We start from the raw sequence: 17,093 nt of genomic DNA on the forward strand, positions 1-17,093 counted from the left end.
GGGAGGATTGAAAAGAGAAGTTATTCAGGGTGAGGACCAGTTCAGTCAGTCGAAGGAGGGTGTCAGTGGAAGGGTACTGGTTGGTGCGGCGGGAAAGGAAGAAGCGGAGGGCTTTGAGTCCTTCGTGATGGGGGATGGAGGTGTACAGGGACTGGATGTCCATAGTGAAAATAAGGCGTTGGGGACCGGGGAAGCGAAAATCCTGGAGGAGGTGGAGGGCGTGGGTGGTGTCCCGAACGTAGGTGGGGAGTTCTTGGACTAAAGGGGACAGGACCGTGTCGAGGTATTGGGAGATGAGTTCGGTGGGGCAGGAGCAGGCTGAGACAATGGGTCGGCCGGGGCAGGCAGGTTTGTGGATTTTGGGCAGGAGGTAGAAACGGGCGGTGCGGGGTTGTGGGACTATGAGGTTGGAGGCGGTGGATGGGAGATCCCCTGAGGTGATGAGGTCCTGGATGGTCTGGGAGATGATGGTTTGGTGGTGGGAGGTGGGGTCGTGGTCGAGGGGGCGATAAGAGGAGGCGTCTGCGAGCTGGCGTTTGGCCTCAGCGGTATAAAGGTCAGCGCGCCAAACTACCACCGCGCCTCCCTTGTCTGCAGGTTTGATGGTGAGGTTGGGATTGGAGCGGAGGGAGTGGAGGGCTGCACGTTCTGAGGGTGAGAGGTTGGAGTGGGTGAGAGGGGTGGCCTCAGGATCATGTATCATGTGATCCTTTAAATAGAATTACATACATTATTTGCTCAGTAATGGTGTCACTGGATAGCGAATCAATCTGCTTTTCATTTCTCTTTGTCACTCTTCTCTTTAACGAAGTAGACTGCAATAACCATAGAGAATGTTGGGTAAAAAACCTCGGGTATGGCTGCATTCTTTCTCTGTAGAATTCAATAGGACAATTTTCTGAACTGAAAGAGAGGGGAAATTATTTTTAATACTGTTGACAAGGTGGGAAGGGGAGCAAGTGGAACAGATAGTGGGGATGTCCATAGCAAAAGGGAAAGGGATTGCTAATAGTAATTGAGGAGAGATGTAGGTGTGAATAGTAGAAAGTAGGTCAATTTTGCTGAGAGGAAACCCATGCAAATAAGACACTGAGGTTGAATGGAAGGTACTGTTCATGGTCTGAAGCTATTGCATGCAATGGTAGGTTCTCAAGATTGTAAAGTGCCCAAAGAGAAAGTGAGGTGCTTTTCCATGGGCTTCCAAGGATGGAAATGGGAGCAAGAGAGCAATATGGTGTACTGAAATGGCAAGCAACTAGAAGGTCAAGGTCCATTCTTATGGACAGAGCAGCCATCCATTCTGCATTTAGAGTCATAGAGTAATAAAGATGTACAGCATGGAAACTGGACCTTCGGTCCAACTCATCCATATAGATATCCCAACCTAATCTAGTCCCACCTGCCAGCTCCTGGCTCATATCCCTCCAAACCCTTCCTATTCATATCCCCATCCAGATGCCTTTTAATGTTGCAAGTGTACCAGCCTCCACCACTTTCTCTGGCAGCTTATTCCATCTTTCCTCTGCATGAAAAGATTGCCCCTTAGGTCTCTTTTATATCTTTCCCCTCTCACCCTAAGCTTATGCCCTCTAGTTCTGGACTCCCCAACCCCAGGCAAAAGACCTTGTCTAATTACCCTATCCATGTCCTTCATGATTTTATAAACCTCTATAAGGTCTCCCCTCAGTTTTCGATGCTCCAGAGAAAACAGCCACAGCCTATTCAACCTCTCCCTGCAGCTCAAACCCCCAACCCTGGCAACATCCTTGTAAATCTTTTCTGAGCCCTTTCAAGTTTCACAGCATCCTTCCAATTAGAAGGAGACCAGAATTGCATGCCAAAAGTGACTTAACCAACATCCTGTACAACCGCAACATGACCTCCCAACTCCTCTACTCAAAACTCTGACCAATAAAGGAAAGCATACCAAATGCCTTCATTATCCTATCAAGGAGCTATGAACCTGTACTCCAAGGTCTCTTTGTTCAAATCATTTATATAGATGACAAAACATAGTGGACCTAGCACCGATCCTTGTGGCACTCCATTGGTCACAGACCTCCAGTCTGAAAAACAACCCTCCACCACCACCCTCTGTCTTCTACCTCCAGCCAGTTCTGTATCCAAATGGCTAGTTCTCCCTGTATTCCATGAGATCTAACCTTGCTAATCAATCTCCCATGGGGAACCTTGTCGAGCACCTTACTGAAGTCCATATAGATTCCATCTACCATTCTGCCCTCATCAATCCTCTTTGTTACTTCTTCAAAAAACTCAATCAAGTTTGTGAGACATGATTTCCCACGCATAAATCCACGTTGACTATCCCAAATCAGTCCTTGCCTTTCCAAATACATGTTCATCCTGTCCCTCAGGATTCCCTCCAACAGCTTGCCCACCACTGAGGTCAGGCTCACCACTCTATAGTTCCCTGGCTTATCCTTACCACTTTTCTTAAATAGTGGCACCACGTTTGCCAACCTCCAGTCTTCCAGCACCTCACCTGTGACTATCAATGATACAAGTATCTCAGCAAAGGGCCCAGAATTAACTTCTCTAGCTTCCCACAGAGTTCTAGGGTCCACCTGATCAGGTCTTGGAGATTTATTCACCCTTACGCGTTTCAAGACATCCAGCACTTCCTTCTCTGTAATATGGACATTTTTCAAGATGTCACCATCTATTTCCCCACATTCTATATCTTCCATGTCCTTCTCCACAGTAAACACTGATGCAAAATACTTGTTTAGTATCTCCCCCATTTCCTGCAGCTCTACACAAAGGCCACCTTGCTGATCTTTGAGGGGCCCTATTCTCTCCCTAGTTACCCTTTTGTCCTTAATGTATTTGTTAAAACACTTTGGATTCTCTTTAACTCTCATTGCCAAAGCTATCTCATGTCCCCTTTTTGCCCTCTTTATTTCCTGCTTAGGTATACTTCTACTGCCTTTATACTCTTCTAAGGATTCATTCGATCTCTGCTGTCTCTGCCTGACATATGCTTCCTTCTTTTTCTTAACCAAACCCTCAATTTCTCGAGTCATCCAGTATTCCCTCACCATTTCTGCAGTCATTGAAGATAAGAGAAAATTTAGTCAAACTATCCAAAATCCTCAATCTGCCTGTTTGATGATCTCAGGTTAAAAGATTAAAAACTCACCAAGTTTCTGCAATCAATAACAAAGTAACTGTTTCTTATTATGACCAAATTGTCTTTGATCTATGCGAATTAGGAACGATGAATTGTGAATCTGCAAATTAAAGTCTACCCCTTCTTAAATTCTCTCTGGCAGACACAGACAAGACACAAAAACACAGATAAAACATGGATAGTAAGGATATTAAAAAAATCAGAGAAGCACAATTTGCTCGCACATGTCTGGACCAGGGTTCATTGAGTTGCTTCCTTTCCCTCCCCTTTTAGTTTAGTTTCAGCTCTTTACTGTCGACACAGAGGTATTTGTGTAACAACGCAAATTTACTGGTTGAGCATGCATCCTCTCACTTTCTTTAAATGCATTTTGTTTCTCCTTCAATATGGGATTTGAAGATAAAGGTGAATGAAAGGCAGCTGATTGTAACCACTTTCAGTACCTCCGCATGAGACAGGGAGAGAGACAGAACAAAGAGATTTTTCAATACTTTCTCTTTGCATGCTGCTGGTTCATAGTGGATTAATTAAGGATATCTGGTCAGCATGGACAAGTTGGACTGAAGGATCTGTTTCTGTGCTGTGTAGCTCTATGACTGTGACTCTACACTCCTCCATCCTTCAAGGATGAAATGTCATTCGAAAATTGCATTTCATCACAAGGTATGCAGTAGACCCACACCAATAAAACAAGATTTATGTCCAACTATTCATACCTCCCCCTTATACAAGTTTGATAGAATCTGTTCCCATCTCTTAAATCTTTAGTGGTATCAATAGACTTTAGCTGGACAGTCTTGCATTTTAGCATCTAAATTTTCCGATTAAAATGATTTCTCAAAGAGAAAATCATTTGGTTCTGTGCGCACAGTTTCTTCACTCAAATAAAAACTATGTTAATCCAGGATAATAATATCGCCAAATGTTCACTTGAAGCTAAAAAATTAACTTTATTGGGTTCTGCAGTTAATTCCTCGACATCAGTGTCTAAGATTATATTAAATTAATCTGGCTCCCAGGTCAATGTTCTTGGATTAGAATAATTGAATTCTTCCTGTGATTCTAACTCAAATAAATACTTGAGTAAAATCATCCTCAAGATACGACTAGAAACACTTCACATCAATTCCACCATCGGGTCCATTTCCTTATTTTCAGCTGCAGTAGCTGGTTCTATCACAGTTATTTCACTAAAGTCCACTTGCTCAGATTGGAAGAGAAACCTGATTACTCCAGATAACTGATCAGTATTTGGGTTAAACAACAGAACCTCACTGGGACATTTATTATTCAGAACCATCACATCAGACTCAAAAATCTATTTCCAGAGGCCCATTCCTGAAACATTGGTCTGAGCTCCACACACCTATCCCTTTGAAGCAACAGCATTTAAAACTTCTCACTCAATGATTTTTGTCAAAAACAATTAAATTGCTTTTTTGCTCATCAAACTGAATATCAGGAAAACAATCAGTGTGAGGAATTTGAATCTCTGTTGCTTCTTGTTTTGTTCCCAAATTTAACAGTTCTAATCAAATTTTAATTAGTCAAACTCAATACATTTCCTGTTTTACCTGATCCCCTCTGTCAGCATTAGATGAGAATTTTCCCACTTCGAAGCCGACATCAAACATTCTAAGAAATATTGACATTCTGGAATTCCTTCAGACTATGTTTCAGTGGTGAGAGCTGCCTATACTATCAGCTTTCTGACTCTCGATTAATAAAGTCGAGAGTGTGTTGCTGGAAAAGCACAGCTGGTCAGGTAGCATCCGAGGAGCAGGAGAGTCAGCATTTCAGGCGTAAGCTCTTCATCAGGAATCATTCCGGATGAAGGGCTTATGCCTGAAATGTCGACTCTCCTGCTCCTCAGATGCTGCCTGACCTGCTGTGCTTTTCCAGCAACACACTTTCAACTCTGATCTCCAGTATCTGCAGTCCTCACTTTCTCCTCCTCAATAAAAAAGGCATGAGGGGCAACCTTTTTAGACAGAGAGTGATTCATGTATGGAATGAACTTTCAGAGGAATGATGGATGCAAGGACAGTTACGACATTTAAAAGACATTTGATATGAATAAGAAATGTTTGGAGGGATATGGACAAAGCGCAGGCAGGTGGAACTAGTTTTGTTTGGGATTATGGTCAGCATAGACTATTTGGACCGATGGGACTATTTCCATGCTGTATGACTCCATGATGCTGTATGACTCCATAACTATCCAAACCCCCCAACTTGCCTGATAGGGGAACTCACATTAAAGCAAAATGGTTACTAGGTTTCTGAACTTAATATATTAAAAAAATCTGTTTGTTATTAAAAAATGGAAAAGATGCAACAGACACAGTGAAACTGGGAGAATGGGATGAAATCCTTACAGGAAACAGAGTGTGAAGAAATGTGGCCATGGCAACTGTGGGAGTTGTTGAGTTTGTAATAGATATTGGTAGTCAGCTTATCCCAGAATTGACATAGCAGTCAAGGAAGGGAAGGCAAGAATTCATCCATTGCATCTTTTTGCTGATGCTGCCTTCTACAAGGCTACCTCTGACATGTTCTTCTTTTAGCTGCTTGTGTGGAATACCTCTACTCTGACCATAAGAATGATACCAACCTTCCAATTTCTTGCCATTTCAATGCATCGCCTTTCTCTCAGGAGAACATTTCTGTTGGAAGCTTAGTGTCGTACCATACTGAATCACACACAAATTAGATTTTCCATTTAGGCACTTTATATCCTAAGGACTCAATGCTGAGTTCTGGTTTTATTTCAGATCTACTTTGCAATTACTTGAGTGCAACGCAGTGTTGACTAATGTTTTTAATCTTTTTTGATTACTTTTGTTTGCTTTATATTTCTCTGTCATTGTTCCTTTATTGGCTTTGGCCTTTTTTTAAATCACAATTTTCAGAACTACTAGCTTGTAGTTGCAGACTTTTTGCCTGAAGAAGTAATGACCCTCTAATGACACCACTCTACCTTTGTGCTGACCTGGAGAAGAAAAGTGGTAGAACCTTCTGAGATCTGGATACAGGTAAACCTTCTTATTGTACAAAGTTAAAAATCACACAACACCAGATTATAGACCAACAGGTTTAATTGGAAGCACATAGTGGTTAGCACTGCTGCCTCACAGCGCCAGAGACCTGGGTTCAATTCCCGCCTTAAGCGACTCTCTGTGTGGAGTTTGCACATTCTCCCCGTGACCACGTGGGTTTCCTCCGGGTGCTCTGGTTTCCTCCCACAGTCCAAAAATGTGCAGGTTAGGTGGATTGGACATGCTAAATTGCCCATTGGGAATGGGTCTGGGTGGGTTGTGCTTCAGCGGGTTGGTGTGGACTTGTTGGGACGAAGGGCCTGTTCCCACACTGAAAGTAAAGGTTTTGGAGTGCTGCTCCTTCATCAGGTGAAGGAGTGACGGTCTGAAAGCTAGTGTGCTTCCAATTAAACCTGTTGGACTATAACCTGGTGTTGTGTGATTTTTAACTTTGTGCACCCCAGTCCAACACTGGCATCTCCAAATCATGATTTCTTATTGTAGAAATTATATTCCTAAGTGTCTTCAATTCCTTTTTCAAAGCACCTTGAATCTGTGCCATCAGAATTATTGAACCATGTTTTTTTTTAATGACCAGAACAGTTTGTTTTTAAAAGAGGGAAAAAGAGAAAGGTAGAGAACTCAATGGTAACCTTTGGTTTTGATTATATTTGTAACTTTAGACTTTTTAATCCTTGAGTAAAGGGACTCCATCAAAATTTATTGCATCTTGAATGAACTTAGATTTTAGTCAAAAAATAAATAGCCTTGTCTTCTGGCTATGTACAGTTCTGTTTGCCTGCTGTCATAGAATTAGATACTGCTGACAGTCTGAATGGTTTAATGTGCAGAGTGGTTGTTCAGCTGTTCTTCAATTAGTTTTCTAACGGTCTGAGATCTTTGAGACTACTTTCATAGAAAGCCACCCCTGCAAACCATGGTGTGGGTTCCGCCTCCAGAAAGGTACTTACCTGACCACAGCAATACTTATGGTTATCCCTCATCACGTAAGAAACAAAGTGTGGATAATGGTATTGAAGTGTCCAACAGATGTTTATTACAACTCACTATTAAATACAAAGTTTATATTCATGGGCACATGGTGTACACAGGCTAACATTAGGATATAAAGAGCAGTATACTTCTATTAGTATGTTATGCTTCAAGTGATCTTAAGGTGGATTCTGAGATCTTTATGCTATGTTACATGTTATGATCCAGTGATAATATGAGCATGTCCCTTTAAAATTTACTGACACACTGTCTATGAGACTCTTGTTAGTTACAGCTCCGATACATCCAATATTTGTTTCTTTACTTTCTGCATCACTATGTCCTATTCCTATCCCATCTGTCACTACTGTCCTCCATCCTTGCCTTCATTCTTTCATTTGCCCCAGCACTCCTCCTCTTTCTCCTATAACCTTTGGGCATTCTGCAGTAGAAACTGTTACATCTCTGCTACCTTGCAGTTCTGATCGTACATCATTGACCTGGAATGCTGTCCTGAGGCTTTCAGTTCAGGCAATATAAAGCCAAGACCCAGAAGGGTGCACCTTATTTTGTTTTCATCTCCTAATCTTCTGCCAGACATCAGCTAACTTGATTATTGCCTGAAAAGAAGTACTCAAATCTTTTACCCAGGTGTGCTTCCTTTGTGTGACAGACAAAAGGCAGGGAACTGACATGGAATTTAACTAAACAAGCGTTTCTTTATTTAACCCTTTCAGTACTAATTGGATGTAGGTTTGCTCACTGAGCTGCAAGGTTCATTTCCAGACGTTCCGTTACCCTACTAGGTAACATCTTCAGTGGGCCATTCAGTGGAAATGACATCACCAACCCAAAGAAACCCAAACATATAAATAGAAAGCAGGAATTTTGAGCATTGCTTCGTCTGAGGCCCACTGAAGATGTTACCAACTGGGTAACGAAACGTCTGGAAATGAACCTTGCAGCTCAGCGAGTAAACCTACATCCAAAACCTCAACCTGAGCTATAAATCTTCTCAAAACTTTCAGTACTAATACTTAAAAGATACATTCATTGCAATATTTACTTCTCATTTCATCTAACTTTAACTCACTTCATTTAATTTCACTCCATCTTACTTAATCCACATCTAACTCTAACGTTAACTCTATAAGTTTGGCTTGAGCCATACTACCCCGATTTCAGTGATGTGGCCAACTTTGTTCTTCATGTGCATCTCACCTTGTGGCTCTCTGTCTTCTTTGAAATTCCTTAAAGACACACACTTCTGAAATGTGGTTTGGGAGACTTCTCCAAGAAAATGCCTTTGTTCTGTAAAATTTGTTCATTTCCAGAAAGATCTCAGTCAATGAATCAATCAATGTCTGATCACGTGGTTCGATCCCAGCCCACGGAGTTTATTAATGAACACCTCCCAAGCCGCAAATGGTGACATCCCATATAAGGTAGCGGTAGTGGCAAGATGTCGAGAGACCACCAAGGCTGAATTAACTCCTTGGAGGCTGGTGTCCCATCACCAAGTCACCCTCCATTTAGACGTGCACAATACATGAATGACCCAGCTAGTACAGTGCCAATCCCTGAACTGGTAAGAATCTCTGAGACTCCTGTTTATTTCTGTCAGCCAAAGGTCCCTGATTGGCTGAGGTTAAAAATCCCATTCAGGGACCTCATACTCATTGAGGCCTACCTGGCCCTTGATCCAATCACTACAATGACACTTTGCCTTATTTGGTGAACATAGGAAACTACAGGTCACACGTGTCCTAGTTGCAGTCTTAACTAAGTATTACTATTACACAGTCTGCTATGATATGCAGCCCATTATTAGCCACTAATAGTACCCATTAGCTCCTATTCATTCCCCCAGATTGACCTTTATCCTGTCCTTTCACAGAATCATAGAATTCCTATGTGTGGAAACACGCCATGCAGCCCAACAAGTCCATATCGACTGTCTAAAGTGCATCCCACCCAGACTCACCCCATCTCTGTAACCCTACATTTTCCATGGCTAACCCGCCTATTCTGCACATCCCTGGACAGTATGGGCAATTTCCCTTGGCCAATCCACCTTAACCTACACATCTTTGGACTGTGGGAGGTAACCAGTGCACCCAGAGGAAACCCCAGCAAACACAGGGAGAATGTGCCAACTCCACACAGACAGTTGCCTAGGGCTAGAATTGTACCCAGGTCCCTGGCGCTGAGGCAGCACCTGAGCCACCTTGTCACCCTTTGTCTGCCCAATTGTTTTTGTTTTGCTTTGGGCTCTATCTACACCTACCATTTACTGCTTACCCCCCACCCAATCTTCTGCATAAAAACCAAACTTTTCCTAGATACTATCAGCTCTGAAGAAGGGTCACTGAATCTAAAATGTTAACTCTGCTTTCTCTCCACAGGTGCTGCCAGACCTGCTGAGCTTTTCCAGCAATTTCTGTTTTGGTTTCAGTGGATAGAAATTGAGAGACGTGAAATTCAGGGATCAGATGGATCATGGAGTATAGATCTTGAAAGAATGTACAGGTTGGTGAAGACAGGTGGGTTGGGAATATGGAGAGCTGGGGTGGAGGGGAGTTTAGGGGCAGCAATATTGGTGGACGTCAGAGAGTGTTGGATAGATGAGAAAGATCAGGGAGTAATAGAGAGAACCTGGACAAAATGAGGGATGGGGTAACGGAGATTACATAGACTGGAGTGATTAAGTGAGAATGGGGTGGAGGCGTGAAACTTGGGGTCTGAGATCAGGTTATGAGAAACAGCTGGAATACAGCAGGGTTGTAGAGCGACCAAGGTTCAGAGCTCAGGAACAGATTGAGAAGGGAGTCTGTAGGTTACTATAATGGACTGGAGGAAGCTTTCAGCCTCCTTCTGACCCACAAGGAATGTTGTAAAGACACACATGATGGATAAGAAACTTATTGCTTCCTGTTGCCAGTTGTGTCACCTGAGGGCTAGCCAATAGAAGCTCCAGGAGGAGGAGGGATAGATTTGTGAGGGCATTTAAAGCCCAATAAAGATGTTGGGGCAACTCAACTGTTGAAACTTTGACATCTCAAACCTGAACCCTCACCCAAACTCCAATCAAAGCAACTCTGGACATAACAGACCAAGGGTAGAGTTGATCAGCTAACACACTCCAAGGAAATGGGCTCTCCAGATAAATATTCTGATGTGGTTGAGGAATCCCCATTCACCTGTTTTTTTTTGAGGACTTAATCCTGGATAGTTGGTTTGCAAGCTCTTAGGAAACTGGAAAGCTAAAGGGAGCTGAGGCTAGATCCAGGAAGAAGCAAGTTACATCTATAGCACTGCTTGCAGGTCAAGAGAATCAGAAGTATTTCACAAAACACCCTGCCACTAAGCTTCCTGAAACAACTCTTCAGAGGCTGACATCCCATCACCCTTTGTCAATAACATTGCCTCTCACCAAGTCAGACATTCCAGGGGCTCAATTATGTCAGCCAGGGCTCTCTGATTGGACTGGATTAACAGCTTCAATCAGTGAACTCATATTAAAGATGTCCAGCTGACTGACCTCATTACAACCGCTACACCTTCCTTCCAAAGGATTGGATGTACATACAACATCCCATACCCCTTTCACAACTCCCAGAGTTTGAGGAGAGCATCCTCACCCAAGCTTTCTGTAATGGCCAGGTCTGGATTGCTCTGACTCACTCCAGCCAAACCTGGCAATCTGGCTCAGTGTGTCAGGAGATCAGCTATCTCAAGTTTCTAACCACTGCTGTCAACATTCAGACACTTGTTGAACTGAACATATAGCCTCCTTTTCATCTGAACTTATGAACAAAGAGTATGAATAGGTATTCAACTCCTGAAGCCTGCTCCACCACTTTAGATCATAGAGTCATGCAGCATGGAAACATATCCTACAGTCTATAGAATAGAATCCCTATTGTGGAAACAGGCCCTTCGGCCTATCAAGTCCACACCTACCCTCAGAATTGTAGCCCTCCCAGACCCATTCTCTATTACTCTACATCTATCCCTGACTAATGCACCTAACCCAAACATCCCGGGACATTATGGGCAATTTAGCATGGCCAATCCACCTAAACTGCACACCTTTGGATGGTGGGAGGAATCTGGAGCACCTGGAGGAAACCGAAGGCAAACACAGGGAGAATATGCAAATACCACACAGACAGTCACCTGAGACTGGAATTGAACCTGGGTCTCTGCCGCTGTGAGGCGGCAGTGCTAACCACTGAGCCATTGTGCCAAACATAATCCCAAATTAAACTAGTTTCCACCTGCCTGGTCCTGGCCCGCATCCCTCCAAACCTTTCCTATTCATGTATTTATCTAAGTGTCTTGTAAACATTGTAACTGTACTCGCATCAATCACTTCCTCAGGAAGTTCATTCCACATACCAACCACCTTCTGTGTGAAAGGATTTGCTCTTCATGACTGATCCATATTTATGCCTACCCCATTATAACACCTCATCTCCCTCTTTATTGCCTTTGTTATAGCTGTAAATAGGCAGGTTGTATTGAGTTGGATTTATTTTAACTTCCCATCTAACCCATCCCCACTCTGGGGGTAAACATTGTGCCTCCGATAAGTCACCTTTTCTCTTTCTGCTGATGCTCCCTGGCCCTCAGAGGGTTTCCAGTACTTTCTGCCATTCAATTGCAGAAGAGTTTCAAAGCGAAGAACAAAAGTAACTATTAAAAGTAAAGGACATAGGAGGGAAACTGGGCCACCACATCCACAGTTTGTTTAAAATCACACAACACATGAATCACTTTGAAATGCATCATTTGGGCACTTGTGTGGTGATAATAAAGCATGACTTTCATCTCCTCCCCAAGGTTTGCTTTTTCCTGCCTCCCAGAAAGAACTACATTTTTAAAAAACATGCAACAGAAAAGACATGGTTATGCTCCGTGCACGATGATTTATCACTTTGGTAATCATTAGCCTAGTTGGGTGACCTTTGACCTCACTGCATCAACACATGAACAAGAGTAGGCCATTCAGTTCTTTTAATCTGTCTGCCATTCAATAAGATCATGGCTTATTTGGACCCTAACTCTATTTGCCTGAATTTGGCCCAATCCCTCAAAACCTTTGCTTAAACGTTTACTAATCTCAGATTTAAAATTAACGATGTAAAATTCATAGAATCATAGAATCCCTACAGTGTGCAAGCAGGTCAGTTGGCCCACTGAGTCCACACTGACCCTCTGAGGAGAATCCCATCTAGACCCATTCCCCTACTCTGTAACCCTGCATTTCCCATTGATAACCCACATCTCTAAACTGATCCAGTATCAACTACCATTTGTGGAAGCAGAAATTCCGATGTTTCGGCCCTCCTCTCATTTATCTCTCCACCCTTCAGGCACTCTGCCTGTATTCCTGATGAAGGGCTTTTGCCCGAAACGTCAATTTTCCAACTCCTCGGATGCTGCCTGACCTGCTGTGCTTTTCCAGCACCGCTCTGGTTCCAGCATCTGCAGTCATTGTTTTTACATACCATTTGTGGAAGACAGTTCCAAATATTCACCACCCTGTGTGTGTAGAAGCGTTTCATAACGTATCTCCTGCACAGTCTGCCCCTAAATTTTATACAATTACTCCTAGTTCAAGAATTTTCAATGAGTGAAATAGTTTACCTTTATCAACCCTGTCTTTTCCTGCTACTATCTCAAAGACTTCTGAAGTTCATCCTCATTATTTTGCACTATTGAGTTACAGTCCGAGGTGACACATGTCAGAAGCATTGAGAATTAATGCATTCTTAGAGTTCTTAAAGCTGCAGCTACATTTAAAGGGACCACATCTGTTACTGGGTACAAGACTTGAAATAACCTGGCTGCAGTGCAGAGCACCTTCACTTTTCTACGTAGCTTTGGAGATATTCCCGAAGAGGAACCCTCATTCCTCATTATATACAGATCCACGTTTTCAAGTACTCGTGCCAATCCTTCCTTGAATTGACAGGTCCAGATGCATCATATAGTCCTTTGCCGGAGATAGAGTGTTTCTATAATAGCATTATCCATGGTTTTTGTTAACAACAGGAGGTCTGTTCCCCTAGTGGGCGCCACGGTGGCACAGTGGTTAGCACTGCTGCCTCACAGCGCCTGAGAGACCCGGGTTCAATTCCCGACTCAGGCGACTGACTGTGTGGAGTTTGCACGTTCTCCCCGTGTCTGCGTGGGTTTCCTCTGGGTGCTCCGGTTTCCTCCCACAGTCCAAAAATGTGCAGGTTAGGTGAATTGGCCATGCTAAATTGCCTGTAGTGTTAGGTAAGGGGTAAATGTAGGGTATGGGTGGGTTGTGCTTCGGCGGGTTGGTGTGGACTTGTTGGGCCGAAGGGCCTGTTTCCACACTGTAAGTAATCGAATCTAATCCCTGTGGATAATAAGGATTTTTAGAGTTAGAATTAGGTTTATTGCTATGTGTATGCAAGTTACAGAAAACCTGGAGTGTAACAATGTCATCAATCCATGGCGCCATTTTAAGTACCTAGGTACAAACAAAATATAGAAAAAACAAGTTACACTACACTAGAGATATCCATAGTATAAGTACAAGTTAGGAAAACAAGAAATAAAACTAAAAACATAGACATTAAAAGATTTGGTGCACATTAAAAGAGAGTTTGATTATTCCAGGTCTTCCCCCACTACAAAGCCCCAGAAAACCTGCTTGATGGAAGGTGATGGGAATGCTGACACCAATAATCCACTGTCCGCTGTGTCGCACTGTCAACACTGATCATACTTCAGCCCTCACATGAGAACTATGTCCCATGTGAGAACACAATGATAGGTTCCACATTAGTGTCTTCCTAGTTGTGCTAATTTCTGCTCCCAATGACTCACTTGGCCAATCTAGGGACACCAACCTCAACATCGTCTCCTATCTCTTTGCCTCCATAACCATTAACCCTTCCTTATTCATGACTCTTCCATTAGCCTCCTTGATGGCTGATACCTCATCTATAAAAACCTCCATCTAACCCACCCTGGTACAAATACTTCTGAGCCACTCCCAACCATATCTTTCTCCTCTGCCTATCACTTCACTTTTCATTTGAGTTGCTTTATTATTGTCACATGTACCTAGATACAGTGAAAAGTTTTTTTTATTCATTCACGGGATGGTTGGCATCATTGGTTAGGCCAGCATTTATTGCCCATCCCTGAATGCCCGAGGGCACTTAAGAGTCAATCGCATTACTGTGGGTCTGAAGTCACAGGTAGGCTAGACCAGGTAAGGATGGCAGTTTCCCTAAAGGACATTAGTGAACCAGATGGGTTTTTCCTGACAATCTATAATAGATTCATGCTCATCAGCAGACCCTTAAGTCCAGGTGCAGTACAGGCAGATAATAGTATACAAAGATCGCAGGCAGATAATAGTATACAAAGATCACAAAGCAAGGAATATAGAGTTACGGCTCCAAAAAAGGTGCACAAAAAGCTAGATCAACATTAGATTTAAAATTAGAGAGTTCCATCCAGAAGTCTAATAACTGCGGGGAAGAAGCTGTACTTGAATCTGTTGGTACTTGTGTTTAAGCTTCCCAACAGAAGAGGTTAGAAGAGATTGTGACGAGGGTATGAGGGATCTTTGATGATGTTGGCAGCAGGAAATGTAGATGGATGGAAGGTTGGTTTGTGCAATGGACTGGGCTGTGTTCACAGCTCTCTGTAGTTTTGTCCTAGGCAGAGCAGTTGCCGCATCACTTCCAACTCACTGACCTCTCAAACAAAATCGTTGGCATGAACCTCCCTCCCATGCCCCATGTTGGAAGCCTGACTAAGATTCTTCCTTGGCCTCTGTCACCATTGCTTCTGTATCGACTCGGATTTTTAACCCAAATCCAAAGTTCTTGGTCTTCCTCTGTTTGTATCATAGAATCAAAGAAAAGTACAGCAGATCAAGAGGCCATTCTGCCCATCGAATCTGTACCATCTCTCAAGTTAGCCCCAATCTCCTGTTCTTCTCCCATAAGTTTTCCTTCAAAAAGTTATTTTCGAAAGCCATTATTAAATCTGCATCCACCACCCTGCAAGATAATGTATTCCGAATCCTAACCATTCATTGCAAAAAGTGAGTTTTTTTCTCATGATTTTAAACACCCCAAAGCAAATTCCCTCTTGTTTCATTCAATCTTTTCCCATCCCGGTAACCACTTAATTGTTATAACTGTTTCAGGGCTTTGGTGAGACCACTTATGAAATATTGTGTGCAGTTTTACATAGAACATAGAACATAGAAAAATACACGCAGTACAAACCCTTTGGCCCTCCATGTTGCGCCGACCCAAGCCCACCTAACCTACACTAGCCCGCTATCCTTCATATGCCTATCCAATGTCCGTTTAAATGCCCATAAAGAGGGAGAGTCCACCACTGCTACTGGCAGGGCATTCCATGAACTCACGACTAGCTGAGTAAAAAATCTACCCCTAACATCTGTCCTATACCTACCTCCCCTTAATTTAAAGCTAAGCCCCCTTGTAATAACTGACTCCATATGTGGAAAAAGGTTTTCATTGTCAACCCTATCTAAACCCCTAATTATCTTGTACACCTCTATCAAGTCACCCCTAAACCTTCTTTACTCCAATGAAAACAGCCCCAAGTGCCTCAGCCTTTCCTCATACGATCTTCCTACCATACCAGGCAACATCCTGGTAAACCTCTTCTGCACCCGTTCCAGTGCCTCCACATCCTTCCCATAGTATGGCGATCAAAACTGCACACAATACTCCAGATGCGGCCGCACCAGAGTCTTATACAACTGCAACATGAAACATGAATAACATTTTGGTTATTAAAGCAAGGAAAGAGGTGGCAGTGGTTAACACTGCTACCTCCCAGCACCACAGACCTGGGTTCGATTTCACCCTCAAGTGATTGATTGTTCAAACGCCACATAGACATTCTCCCCAGGTCCATTTCAGTCCAAAGATGTGCAGTCTAGGTGGATTAGCTAAGGGAGATGCAGGGTTACAGGGGTAGGGTAGGGGAATGGGTCTGGATGGGATGCTCTTTGGAGGGTCGTTGTGGACTCGATTGGCCAAATGGTCTGCTTCCACTCTATAGGAATTCTATGCAAACTTGCATGACATAATAAGTCACTCCCTGGGATGACGGGTAAACCTATATTGAGCGGCTGAGTAAATTGGCTCTATGTTTGTTTGAGTTTAGAAAATTGAGATAAAGGCAATATTCTGAAGTGGACTAATAGGATATATGTTGAGAGATTGCTTCTGATGGCTAGGAAGTCGTATTAATAAGTGGCTTGAAAATGGGCTGATTGTTTAGGAGTGAATAAGAAATTATTTCACCCAAAGGGCTGTGAATTCTCTATCTCAGGGAGTTGTGGATACTGCATCGTTGACCACATTTAAAGCTCAGATAAACACATCTTCAATGCCTTGAAGACTCAGGATTGAGCCGAAAATTGGAGTTGAAGCCCAAGACCGGTCGTGATTGTATTAAATGGTGGAGCAGGAGTCGAGAGCGTAATGCTGGAAAAGCACAGCAGCATCAGAGGAGCAGAAGAATCGATATTTCAGGCATAAGCCCTTCACCAGGAATTAAATGGTGGAACAGGCTTGATGGACTGTCTGTCCTATTTCTCCTTCTATTTCTTGTGTTCTTGTATTGTCACCCCTGCTAGAATCTTCACGCCTGATTCTTTTGTCACTGACTAGGCTGTTTGTGATTTTTTCTACATTGCTATAGCCACCAATATCTTCCGGGAGTAACCATCACTCCGAGAATCATTATCAAATGTTGCTGGACAAATTGGCTGCAACATTTTCACAACCTCATTCTCAGCCTCTCAGATTCATCATCTCTGCCTTTCCACCCATTATTAATTCCCTGCCTCTATGGATCTGGCTTTTCAC

The sequence above is a fragment of the Hemiscyllium ocellatum genome, chromosome 42 (genome assembly GCF_020745735.1).
Source record: "Hemiscyllium ocellatum isolate sHemOce1 chromosome 42, sHemOce1.pat.X.cur, whole genome shotgun sequence".
NCBI classification, from domain to species: domain Eukaryota; kingdom Metazoa; phylum Chordata; class Chondrichthyes; order Orectolobiformes; family Hemiscylliidae; genus Hemiscyllium; species Hemiscyllium ocellatum.